The 12,462-nt window shown below is 43.6% G+C and overlaps 1 long non-coding RNA gene and 1 pseudogene across 3 annotated transcripts in view; both read left to right on the top strand.

Annotated features, from left to right (window-relative positions):
- Positions 1 to 289: 289 nt before the first annotated feature.
- On the top strand, positions 290 to 1,710 carry LOC103215546 (SWI/SNF-related matrix-associated actin-dependent regulator of chromatin subfamily E member 1 pseudogene; annotated as a pseudogene).
- A 6,381-nt stretch (positions 1,711 to 8,091) lies between these two features.
- Positions 8,092 to 12,462, top strand: part of LOC103215554 (uncharacterized) — a 50,398-nt gene continuing 46,027 nt past the window's right edge. The window contains exons 1-3 of one of the 3 annotated variants that reach the window (XR_005234983.2): positions 8,111 to 8,192; positions 8,322 to 8,477; positions 11,866 to 11,940. This is a non-coding gene — a long non-coding RNA (uncharacterized lncRNA). Of the gene's footprint in view, positions 8,478 to 11,865; positions 11,941 to 12,462 lie in introns of all 3 variants that reach the window. The other 2 variants (XR_012091461.1, XR_490197.3) reach the window with 2 other exon arrangements.

Below are 12,462 nucleotides of genomic sequence, written 5' to 3'. Positions count from 1 at the left end.
GATTTGGTAAGAAAATCATGAATATGGCTGGGCGTGGTGGCTCATGCCTGTAATCCCAGCACATTGGGAGACTAACGTGGGTGGATCACGAGGTCAGGAGTTTGAGACCAGCCTGGCCAACATAGTGAAACCCCGACTCTACTAAAAATACAAAAATTAGCCGGGTGTGGTGGCATGTGCCTGTAATCCCAGCTACTCTGGAGCCTGAGGCAGGAGGATCGCTTGAACCCAGAAGGCAGAGGTTGCAGTGAGCCGAGACTACAGTGTTGCACTCCAACCTGGGCAACAACGAGACTCCATTTAAAAAAAAAAAAAGGGCTTTTACTGCCCGCGGTGTCTCAGATTCATTCTTAAGGAACTGAGAACTTAATCTTCCAAAATGTCAAAAAGACCATCTTATGCCCCACCTCCCACCCCAGCTCCTGCAACACAAATGCCCAGCACACCAGGGTTTGTGGGATACAATCCATACAGTCATCTCGCCTACAACAACTACAGGCTGGGAGGGAACCCGGGCACCAACAGCCGGGTCACGGCATCCTCTGGTATTACGATTCCAAAACCCCCAAAGCCACCAGATAAGCCGCTGATGCCCTACATGAGGTACAGCAGAAAGGTCTGGGACCAAGTAAAGGCTTCCAACCCTGACCTAAAGTTGTGGGAGATTGGCAAGATTATTGGTGGCATGTGGCGAGATCTCACTGATGAAGAAAAACAAGAATATTTAAACGAATACGAAGCAGAAAAGATAGAGTACAATGAATCTATGAAGGCCTATCATAACTCCCCCGCGTACCTTGCTTACATAAATGCAAAAAGTCATGCAGAAGCTGCTTTAGAGGAAGAAAGTCGACAGAGACAGTCTCGCATGGAGAAAGGGGAACCGTACATGAGCATTCAGCCTGCGGAAGATCCAGATGATTATGATAATGGCTTTTCAATGAAGCATACAGCCACCGCCCGTTTCCAGAGAAACCACCGCCTCATCAGTGAAATTCTTAGTGAGAGTGTGGTGCCAGACGTTCGGTCAGTTGTCACAACAGCTAGAATGCAGGTCCTCAAACGGCAGGTCCAGTCCTTAATGGTTCATCAGCGAAAACTAGAAGCTGAACTTCTTCAAATAGAGGAACGACACCAGGAGAAGAGGAGGAAATTCCTGGAAAGCACAAATCATTTAACAATGAACTTAAAAGGTTGTGCGGTCTGAAAGTAGAAGTGGATATGGAGAAAATTGCAGCTGAGATTGCACAGGCAGAGGAACAGGCCCGCAAAAGGCAGGAGGAAAGGGAGAAGGAGGCCGCAGAGCAAGCTGAGCGCAGTCAGAGCAGCATCGTTCCTGAGGAAGAACAAGCAGCCAACAAAGGCGAGGAGAAGAAAGACGATGAGAACATTCCAATGGAGACAGAGGAGACACACCTTGAAGAAACGACAGAGAGCCAACAGAACGGTGAAGAAGGCACGTCTACTCCTGAGGACAAGGAGAGTGGGCAGGAGGGAGTCGACAGTATGGCAGAGGAAGGAACCAGTGATAGTAACACTGGCTCGGAGAGCAACAGTGCAACAGTGGAGGAGCCACCAACAGATCCCATACCAGAAGATGAGAAAAAAGAATAAATGTTGCCTTGTTTTATGTGTTCTAAATACTTTTTTAAATGAAAAAATGTTTTTTGGTTTTAATGGTGAAAAAAAAAAAAAAAAGAAAAAAAAAGTTGTGAATACTATTACTCTGATACATTCTTTTACCCCTGCGACATTTCTTTCAGCCCTGTCTTAATAAAGCAGCCTCAAATTTTATAAAAACCCTAGCTACTTCTCATTCTGGGACCTGAAAGCCACTCCTACATAGTATTAGAGACCTTGCCCCCATCATATTCATTCTTCACCTAGCAGCAAGAACGCTTTTTCAAAAACAAAAGTCCTACTGTTTTCCCATTTGAAACCCTCCAAGGCTTCCCAGTATGCTGAGAGAGAGCCCCACCATATTTCATGGGCACCAAGTTTCCTAACGTCTTACTGAAAAGTTGGTTACAACTAAAGAAACACTTTGTGTAGCTTTAATCGATCCTTTCTTGCCCTTTGTCTCTGTGTCCAGGTTAAAAGAAACAGTTTTATAAGAGGCACCTAGTTATTGCTGCTTCTGCAATCACGGAGACCCAGGAGTTAAGGGCAGCCTGCATCCTGGAATGCGGGCTACGAAGCAGCTGACGGGCCCCATTACACCTGAGATGAAGAAAGCAGGGCTGGGATCCTGCTCTTCTTTCATAATAAATATCTTAACATCAGGAATGTTATCTTGATGTCCCTGCTACAGAAAGCTGGGTGTTTGCATGTTGAAAATATATTCTTGTTGTCATTAAGTAGAAGAACCTGCACCCTAACAGGTGCCTTAAAAAAATATCAAAACCAGCAGTTCTAAAGCCAAGGCAGCATTTTCACAGCTATATTTCAAATTCCATGGGTCTATGTTCACTAGCTCCAAAATGCAGGCTTGGAGATGCTCATGGTCGGCCGTGAGTTCATTCCAGCAGGAAGTGACATGGTGTTCTTCAAAATTAGACTCCCAGTAGAAGCATCATTGAGATTTTCCTGTGGTGTCTGACACATGAAAATAACTACTCAAAATTTCCTAGGCCATAATCATATTCGTGTTCTATGGAGTCTTCACTGATGGTTCTGTTCAGTAGTTAGAACAGGCAAAGAACAACTTTCGTGAAAAAGTTCTGTGAAGTCCCACCTTCTTTCTGAGAAGGACATATAGGCTCCTTCACAGACAAACCGCTCCTACACATGAACTTCAGCTTCTCTATCCCATCTCCTGCATATGAATCAGGACCCAATTTTCAGTGCAAGCCCCAGCTTTTCCCGGGTGGTCAACCTCCAATTATTGATTGATGGTACACGTACAAGCCTGATTGAAAAGATATTTTTGGGAACGATGTAGGAGTTGAGAGGAAATCACTTAGGCAGATAGTGAGGGTGTGGGAGTCCTTGGTAAGGCTTTTACTCTTTAATGAAAAGCAGCCTCAAATCATTTTCTAACAAAGAGCAGCGTGGAAAGTCGAGCTGCAGACATGGACAAGCAAGCTGGGAGCTTGCATGGGTGAGTGCCTGCAGTAACTAGGGACTAGATATGTTCAAGATGGCCTCTCCATCTTCCCTTCTCTGTCAGCCACATGTTCAGGAAGGAGCAGACAAGATGGCGCAGGCCTAGGGGAGAGTTCACTTGCATAAGGGTGGGGCAACCAACCTTCACATCCGCCCCCACCCCCATGTAAATGTCACACCTGATGGAAACAATCTGTGAGCCCTACATACATCAGACACTGCCTCCTCAAGCTGGACTATAAAATCTGGTGCATCCGCTGCCAGCAGGTCTTTTCTGCTTGGAAGACCCCTCTCTCTGTAGAGAGGGAGCTGTTTTTCTTTCTCTTTTCTTCTGCCTACTAAACCTCCACTCCTAAACTCCTCATGTGTGTTCCCGTCCTAAATTTTCCTGGTGTGAGAGGACTGAGAGAACGAACCCTGTGTATTTACGCCAGACAACGTAGCTGCTTCAGGAGGACCCTTCAAAAACTACTCGGTTAATCTATTTCTTCAGATAGTCTAATCCCTGATTTGAATCAGTTTGGGCCCCTGATAAATTTCCTTCACTAAGCCATGCTTCCCTGCCTGCTCTGTCCTTGGTTTTACTCAAGGAGAACCCATGTAACGGACCAAGTTTGTTTCCCGACGTGCATCAAGGCAATACACCAAGTTACCCAGTTGCAGCTGACAAAGAGGTTTCATGGTAAAGCAACCAAATGAGGAGACAGAAGGAAACCTCAATTCCATCTCCCCAAGGAGTTTGGAAGTAGGGATTTTCAGGGGTTTGGATGAATAGTGGGCCGAGGTGTGGGGATCCTTGACTGGTCAAAGAGCATAGGGTGGAGTCATGAGACAAGGAGCCGAAGAAACCTCATTCTCATCCTGACTGGGCTTCTCTGCAGGGGTCTTCATATTCGGGGGGGCTCCTCTGGGGGGTTCTTCATGCTGGTTAGTATCAGCCATTCCACTGGAATTCAGGATCTGAAAAACATATTAAGCAATTGTTAAACAGAAACTTTGTGATTCCAGCATCAGAAATTCCATCTATAGGAATAACATGGATCCAAGTGGTCAGTCTTTTGACTGTGCCGTCCTTTAAAAGGAATCCAAAGGTCTGCATGACTTTTGGTAGCAATCAGCTACAAGGAAATGGGTGCAAGTATAGCCAGATTAATGCTTAATTCTATTTCTGTCTAGAACTTGGCATGTAATTCTTGTCAACTCGGCGAGAGTGGTTTTTACCCCGACATGGGTCTATTCCAGCATTTGATGTGGAAATGCTGTGGAGGGCAGATGGCAAGCAGGTGGCCGCTACTTTCCCTGTGAAGCATGCAGGGATCATAGGCATCCTTGGTGGACTCAGTAGGAGGGAACCCTCCCCTTGAAGGACTAGCCCCTTTATCTCTAACAGAAGCTGTGTCCCACCTCTGCCTGACTGCCAGGAAAGCTCAAATGGACACTGGCCCAAACTCTGCCTCCTCTGTAAACCGTTACTTTGGTACTTGTCTAATTTGTTGGTGGTTTTTTTTTTTGTTTTGAATATTATTTTATTTAAAAATTATTGCACATTTTCTGGCAAGTTGTTTTTCAAAACCTTGTAAGTGGGTGAGGATATCAGTCACTTAAACACTCCAAGAATATTGAAGAGGGACTTCTAGGACAGAATAGAAAAATGATTACCAAGTTTCCTTTCAGCCCAGAGGTTCCATAATGCAGTAACTTGATTACCTTGGGCTGAAACGCCTTCCCTTTCCCACTGGCTCTGCTGAAAATATTTGTGCCTTCAAGGTAGGTCTTGACAACTAACGACCGCCCAAGATTTTCTTCATAATTTATGAGTGATAATAAATGTGCCTGCCGCCTCACTGTTGGTGTTCTTTCAAATGGCAAGCGTAGACATGAAAACCTGATGACTCATGAAAATGAAATGTCCCAGCGTGGCAGGTGAATTTCCACACTGCCGTAGCTCCGTGCTGTTGGTTAAAAAGACAAAGACCCACAAGATTTCTCAGGAGGGGCAGCAGGATGCAGCCGGCACACACCTCTGAGAAGCCGGTTATAGAGCTGCCTTTCCAGCCCATTTCCCCAACATTGCTTTCTGCTGTGCCCCTCTCCACGCTTCCCACTCCTCATTCACTAAGATCAGTCTCTTGACTGTGCTGTCCTTCAAAAGGAATCCGAAGTGTAGATGGAAAAGGCGGCACCTGGTGAGAAGTAGCAACAGGATTTATAGAATCTGTACCTAAAAGATGCCTCTGTCCAGAAAGGGGGTGGCCACTCTCAGGAATCATCCTCAAACTGAATGTAGGCCATCAAGGACCTCAGGGAGCACAAGTTAATTGAAATGAAATCGATCCTGCCAGGGCTTTAATGAAGATGTTGAGAAGCCTGCTGGCAGCTGGGACCTAGCAGGCCAGTGAAGCTGCGATGGACAGTTCCTGGATTAAAAAGGGGCAGGAGGAACAGACTGAGGGAGCCACTATGCTAAATGTACCTGCCACTGAGCACTTCCATTCCCAGCCTCCACCTGTCGGACACTCACTCCCAGGGCAGCAAACAATAGACACAGAGACTGGGGGCCTGTGGCTGCTTCTGTTGCTCCAGTTGAGCATTTTACAGTGGAGTGAGGGTTTGATCTTATGTCCTAAGGGGTGATCCTTCTGCTGAAACTGCTAAGGAAAAGTAGTCCTTTTCTTTTAACACAGGACTGTGGAGTTTTCTGACAAAAGAATAATTCCACTCTTGCTGCCTAAAATCCATTGTCAGGAGCAGAACATCCACAGAGTTGGCAGCATGTGGGTTACTACTCTCTACTCTGAACACTGCAGACCCCCAGCTGCCCCTCCAGGTCGTTCTTTCTCCAAGAGCAGAGCGCTCTCGGAGAAATGCAGATCTAATCCCATCTCTCTATGTGAAGCCCTTTAGGACTCTCAGAACAGGGTTCAAGTTCCTTAGTGGGGCCAACCAGGCAGTATCTCTTTCTCCCTCCAGCATATCTAACAACACACTCCTCTTTCCCCTTCACATCCCAGAGTCATGCCTCTCACCTTTCCTGGGGCATCTAAGCACAAAGCCTTTCTCCACCTCCCCCTCTTCCAGGACATGTTGAAATCCTCCTCCAGGCCCAGATCTTAAATGCCACTGTTCCTGCTCTTCTGCCACTTGCTCTGTCTTTGTTCTGGGCATTCTCACCAGGTTTCCCATCTTACTCAGTGCCCAGAAGAGCGCTTGACATGGTTGAAAAGTGGCTGTTGCATATTGGCTGTTGTATGGATGTAGCTATCACTCACTGTTCTACATCCTGGAATGTGAAATTAGCAGCCAGCTGAATTAAAACCCATTGAGTATGTTTGTATGGACATGAGAACTCGAGGTTAAAAAATGATGAAAATAGGAAAAGTGATGACCTACAACTAGTAGAAATCAGCCGTTTTAGGAGAAAAGTAACTTGCCTTGAGACAGTGAGGAAAGTGAGGAGGCTTTTTCAATAATGTATGTAAGGAATGATAAGGGCTTGAACCTAAACTGAAGCAGAGGGATGGAAATGTGGATTTGAGAGTCGCACAAAAGGCTAGTGAATGGGCTAGGGTGACATGCCATCAGTCAGTGGCTGACTGGGTGACACGTCCCAAGTCATTCAAACCCACTGAGTTTTGGTTGCCTACCTGTGGAGTAAGCATGCCTCGCCCATGAGTATCTGATAAGCTAATACCAGATAAACACCTAGGTATGTGCCTGCCTCATTGTAAACCTTCATTAAGAACTAGGTCAAATGAAATATATATATATATACACACACACACACACACACACACACAAGCATTTAATAAGATATAATGAATAAAATAGCAATAAAAATGAATAAAAGAACAAAAGAATTTGCAAGATGGAGATGGCTTGGGGGTAGGGCATAAAGAAATGAGGGGGTAGACATCAGAGCCACCTGGCTGGTACCTCCCATCAAAGGCTGACTTTTAATATTAGCTCAAGGTGAAAACACCACATGCATGAATGAGCCATAAAAAGCCAGCAGAAAGAACTTCCCTTGCTTAGCAAGTGACACTTCCCACATTGGCCTTTTCTTTTCCTAATTCAGCTCCAATCCCTGGAATGAGTTTTCCATTATTTTAGGTGATCTGGCTAGCTCCTTCTGCTTTTTTTTTTTTTTTTATTTTTTTGCTGGAGGGGAGTGGAGTGGGGGACACAGTCTTGCTCTGTCGCCCAGGCTAAAGTGCAGTGGCATAATCTCGGCTCACTGCAACCTCCACCTCCCAGGTTTAAGCAATTCTCCTGCCTCAGCCTCCCGAGTAGCTGGGATTACAGGTATGCACCACAATACCTGACTAATTTTTATATTTTTAGTAGGGTTTCGCCATCTTATCCAGGCTGGTCTCAAACTCCTGGCCTCAAGTGATCCTCCCGCCTTGCTCTCCCAAAGTGTTGGGATTACAGGGGTGAGCCACCACACCCAGCCTCCTTCTGAGTTTTGAATTTAACTCTCTGCCCCTAGTTTTGCCTGACTCCTGGAATCTTTTAATGAACAGAAGTGATTGCAGAACAATAGATGTTAAAATTCACATGCCAGTAGCTTCCCTGACCTGGTTTTATGTCAGTCTTCCATTCTATCATTTGTGCACGCATCTCCCTTAGATGTATCAAAGTTTTCTTGGGCATCCCAGCCCATTCCCAAAGGATTCGAAGGCAGGCTAGTATGCAAATTTGGACATTTTGAGTAGTTGGTGGTCGGGGTGGGTGTGGAGGAGAATAATTAAAACAACAAATACCAGGCTAATGGATCAGAAGGTCTGGTGAATATGACTGAATAGTTTTGTGTTTATTCCTTGTACATTGTGGTAGAGAAGGTAGACATAGCCCTGGGAAATTCACAGAAGGAGGCAGAAATTTTATGGAAAAAGAAGGAAAAGGGACACTGCATATACAGGAAACAGCAGAGTGTTCCTCTGAATTCCTTCTTGCCAGCTCATGCTATGATTTTGGTTAACACCCTCCTCCCACGGGGATGCATGTGTGAAAACTGAAGATACAAGGATGAATCACTTTCGTCAGACCTAGACGAAATAGGGCCAGGAAGTCCAGAAGGAGAGGAGGTTCGTGCTTACCTTACATGCTTCAGAAAGACAAGGACTTTCTGAAGACCCTTTCTCATCCTTTGTGTATCATCTGCTTTGATAAGATTTATTACCAGACATTTTTAATTTTTTTTTTTTACTCTCAAGTGACATTGACAGCACTAGACATCCTTTACGACTGCAGTGATTTAGAAAAGATGTTCTCAGAAGAACACTTTCCCAGTAACAGCATTTCTACCCATGAAATGACGGCAACTCTGCTTTGAACCTCTGGAACCAGTCAAGTGTTTCCAAGCAGCTTAGGTAGGTCTCTTTTTGCTAATGAAAGCTCTCCTTATTCTTCCCTCACTGAATGTGCTGGTGCCTTGCCATTCCGTGCACTCCAGATCATAATCCTTATTTCTGTTTCTGAGTAAATCCAACATAATTAGAGAAAATTTTCTCTAGTACCATTTTTCTTAGGTTAACAAAGTATGGTGGAGAGATCAATAGCTTTGGCATGTATATAAGGTGTCATACCTGACACTGGCTTTCTCATATTATTATATTAGTTGAGCCCTTATCTGTGGTTTTACTTTCCATGGTTTCAGTTAACTGTGGTCAACTGTGGTCTGAAAATACTGTATTAAATTAAAAATTTCAGAAATAATTCTTAAGTTTTAAATTGTGCACTGTTTTGAGTAGTGTGATAAAATTTGGCGTAATCATCCCTTTGTCTATAATATTCACACTGTAGATTCTATCTACTTGCTGGTCACTTAGTAGATGTATTGGTTAGCAGATCAACTGTTGTAGTACCATAGTGCTCATGTTAAAATAACCCTTATTTTACATAAAAATATCTCAAAAGTGCAAGAGCACTGTGTCTATATTAGACATTAAATAACACAGTCCATAAGGCTCAGTACTATCCAGTTTCAGGTATCCACTGAGGGACTTCAAATACATCTCCCAAGAATAAGAGGGGACTACTGTAATTTCTTTTAGGTTCATCCAAATGTTGCAAGTATTAACTCTCTACTCATTGTATCGCTGAATAGTTTTCCATAGTATGGCTTACTGACTTTTTAAAATCATGCATTTGTTAATTAAGGCAGCATTTAAGCAAAGTTCTGTATAGTTGCTATTCTACTTGTCATGAGCTAAAACTATGAAAGTGATAATTACTTTCATAAAAACTTTCCAAAGGCTAAAAATTGTGAACGCGATCTGTCAGAATTGTGTGAGTGATGGTTTATTAATGCTTGACACTTTTTTCCTGACAGGTAACTAGAGACTGGCACAGAGGCACCCATGGCACATGTTGAATAAACGAGTAGTCTATGAGTTTCAGAGCTTTGCATTACATGTGTGCGAGGCTTGGGAGCCTATTCCAGCATTTGAGGATGAGTCAATAAGGGCAGCTAGGTGTCCAGTCACAGTGACTAACCGGAGTAGTCTCTGCTTAATTTCCACATGCTAGGGGCATGAGAAGGCCTAATCAGGCTATCAGATAAAGCAGGAAACCCAGGCCAGAACCAAATACCCAAGAAGCAGAAAGGGGGAAAGGTTGATTGTGTGAAATTGGGGGACACAGGTCAGGATTTGATTTGGAAAGTGGATTGGCAAGTGTTAAGAGGGTTGCCACAGATGGCTGTGCTTGTTATGCTCTGCACAACTCCAAGGGATGCCATTATGGAGCCCCCTAGTGTGCAGTACATGCGCTGTACAGTGACATAAACTGCTTTGAGTAAGAAAGAGGCCTGGTGTCAGATGCCCATCAAAATGGGCTTGATTTGACTGTAAAGTTCTGCTCATTGAAAAGGAAGACAAGGTCCAGAAAACAAGTAGGGGAAGTTGTTCAACACCAAGTAGGGCAAATCTAGGCAAGATCAACCTTCTATGGCTCCAGCCATATTGACCATATTGGCCAAGAATAATCAGGACTCATCCTTTGTGTGTCTTTCTCTTGGGTGCCTCAGCTCAGAGACTTGGAGTTTAGGGGTCTCCTGAACCTGATCCAGGTTTAGAAGTGAGACTTAATTCTAAGTCAAATCTGGGAGCCTGGGCCAAGTGGGAAAGACTAAGGCTTATACACTTAAATCCTGCTTGGGCCAACCAATGGGGCTGGCTTACAGGGAGCTGAGAAAGGCAGAAAATGGTTATACAGGGAAAGTTGAAAGGAAAACAGCTCTGCTGGTCCAGTCTCTTGGGGGTCATGTAAAGGACCTGGAGAACATGGCATTATCACATTACTACGTAATCTTTGTATTATCAAAACATCATTGATCACAAAAAGAATATTTCAAAGGTAAAGCAGGGTTAGGGACTAAAGTCCCAAGACAACAAAGATGCCATCTTCTACAGGAATTTCAATGATCAGGTGCTTTATAGATGTAAGTGTATTTTGTTATTGTAAATATTGTAAAATATTGTACAATTGTAAAATAGAATTCTGAAACTAATTTATCAATCCTAAAACAAATAAACCCAAAAGCTTCCTTCTTTGTCCTTAAGTGTTCTGTCATCTTTGTTGGTGGTGGTGAGATGTGCTGCAGGTGAACTTGGAAGGTTAAAACAAAATGACAAAATGACATTAAAAAGACAAAAATGACAATAAAATCTCAAGGGCAAACAAAAGAACACAGGACTTCTTTTTTCCTACTCTTTCAGCTTTGGTTCCTGGTTCTAATCACGTTAGAACCAATCCTAGTCAAGTCATAGCAAATCCTCTTATCTAATTCATGAATCTCATTATACCTAATTCATGTTGTAACAACTCCTGCATTGGGAAAAAAATGTCTGAATTAACAAAAATAGAAGGACCATCTGTGACTGTCTGAGCCCACCATCAGTGCCACAGTCCCATGTGACTGGTTTTTGTAGGACGTGTCTTTATCTGTGTGTGCAGAAATCATAAGCCATATTATACCAACAAAAGAAAGCAAACCACTGATGTGACTGTGGTTAGGTGAAAATGTTGCTCAATGCAAGGCTACCCTTGGACTCCTATTGGGGCACACATCTCAGACTAAGGTTATTTTGGTGGTAGCCACGCCAGACCAGCAGAGGGGAGCTCCTCAACTTCCCCTCCCACTTACTGAGTCCTCAGCAGTCTTGCTCTACGTGTCCCCTTCCTGGTCCACTTCTTTCATCCCCACAGCCACCCTAGTTCAGGCCTTTATCAGTGATCACCTGGACTTCATCAAGGGCCTCCTCCCCAGCCCATCCTGCCCATGGCCACATAGGCTGTGTTCAAAGTGAGCTTGCTAATAGGCATTCTGGACGATGCTGCTTGTCAGATTCGTCTTTCAGTTGCTTTAGCTGTCTTCATTATGTGCTTTAAACTTGTCATCTGAGCAAATAAAGGTACTTCAACCTCATGACTCTCCTCATCCCCACTAGCACCCAAAAACTCCTACGACCCTGAAATAGGAACCATCCTAAATGCCTCTCTCTCTCCCCTCTCTCCCCAACTTCTTTCTTGTGATAACCTTTTCACCTAACATTACATTACCAAAAATGTTCTTTCACTATGACTAATGAATGACTAAATTCATTCACGAATTCCTCAGGAAAAAACCTTTTCCCAGCCTCCTTGAAGGCTGCCCTCTGTGCCTTTTCTATGCATTTTCATGATGACTGTTATTATATAAATATCCTTCTGTCACAGCAATTCTCAGACTCTTTAATCATCTCTTTTCCAAACTAGGCTGACAGACTCTTCAGCATAGGGAGAGATGGTGTCCAAAGTTCTTTCTACAAACTTTATCACTCAACCTAGAACGTAAATATGCTAAAATGTATCTGTTAAAATGAATGAATGGATTCTCTGAAAGTACTTTATTATTTCAGTAGAAGTTTAGAAAGACCTTTTTTTGGTCTGTTAGAGTGAGATTATAGTACAGGAAAAAGCAAGGCGGGTAAAGACAGATGGAAGCCTCAATAGTTAGACATTTCTGTGCGTAGAATTTTTGAGATGCATTATTCCAATTAATGATAAAAAAGAAATAGAATAAGAGCCAAATTCTTCTTCTGCTTTTAGCCAAATATCCAAAGTTCTTCATCTTAGATGACCTCAAGTTTACTGTGATCTGTTCTCAGCATTTGTAGAAGCTGGGAGTTTTGCTTCATTTTGTTACAGATGAGGTGGCAGGGACAGCTGAGTCTGAGTTTCCTTTTCATGAATTGCTGTCACAAAACATCCAAAATGCCCTTATCTCAATGCCTGGGAGTGTAGGGCCTGACTACCAGCCTAAACTCCTTTCTAAGTGGATAGAAGCCAGCATACTGAAGGAGAGCCAGATTT

The sequence above is a fragment of the Chlorocebus sabaeus genome, chromosome 2 (genome assembly GCF_047675955.1).
Source record: "Chlorocebus sabaeus isolate Y175 chromosome 2, mChlSab1.0.hap1, whole genome shotgun sequence".
Lineage (NCBI taxonomy): Eukaryota > Metazoa > Chordata > Mammalia > Primates > Cercopithecidae > Chlorocebus > Chlorocebus sabaeus.
This window is presented reverse-complemented; position numbering and strand designations above follow the sequence as displayed.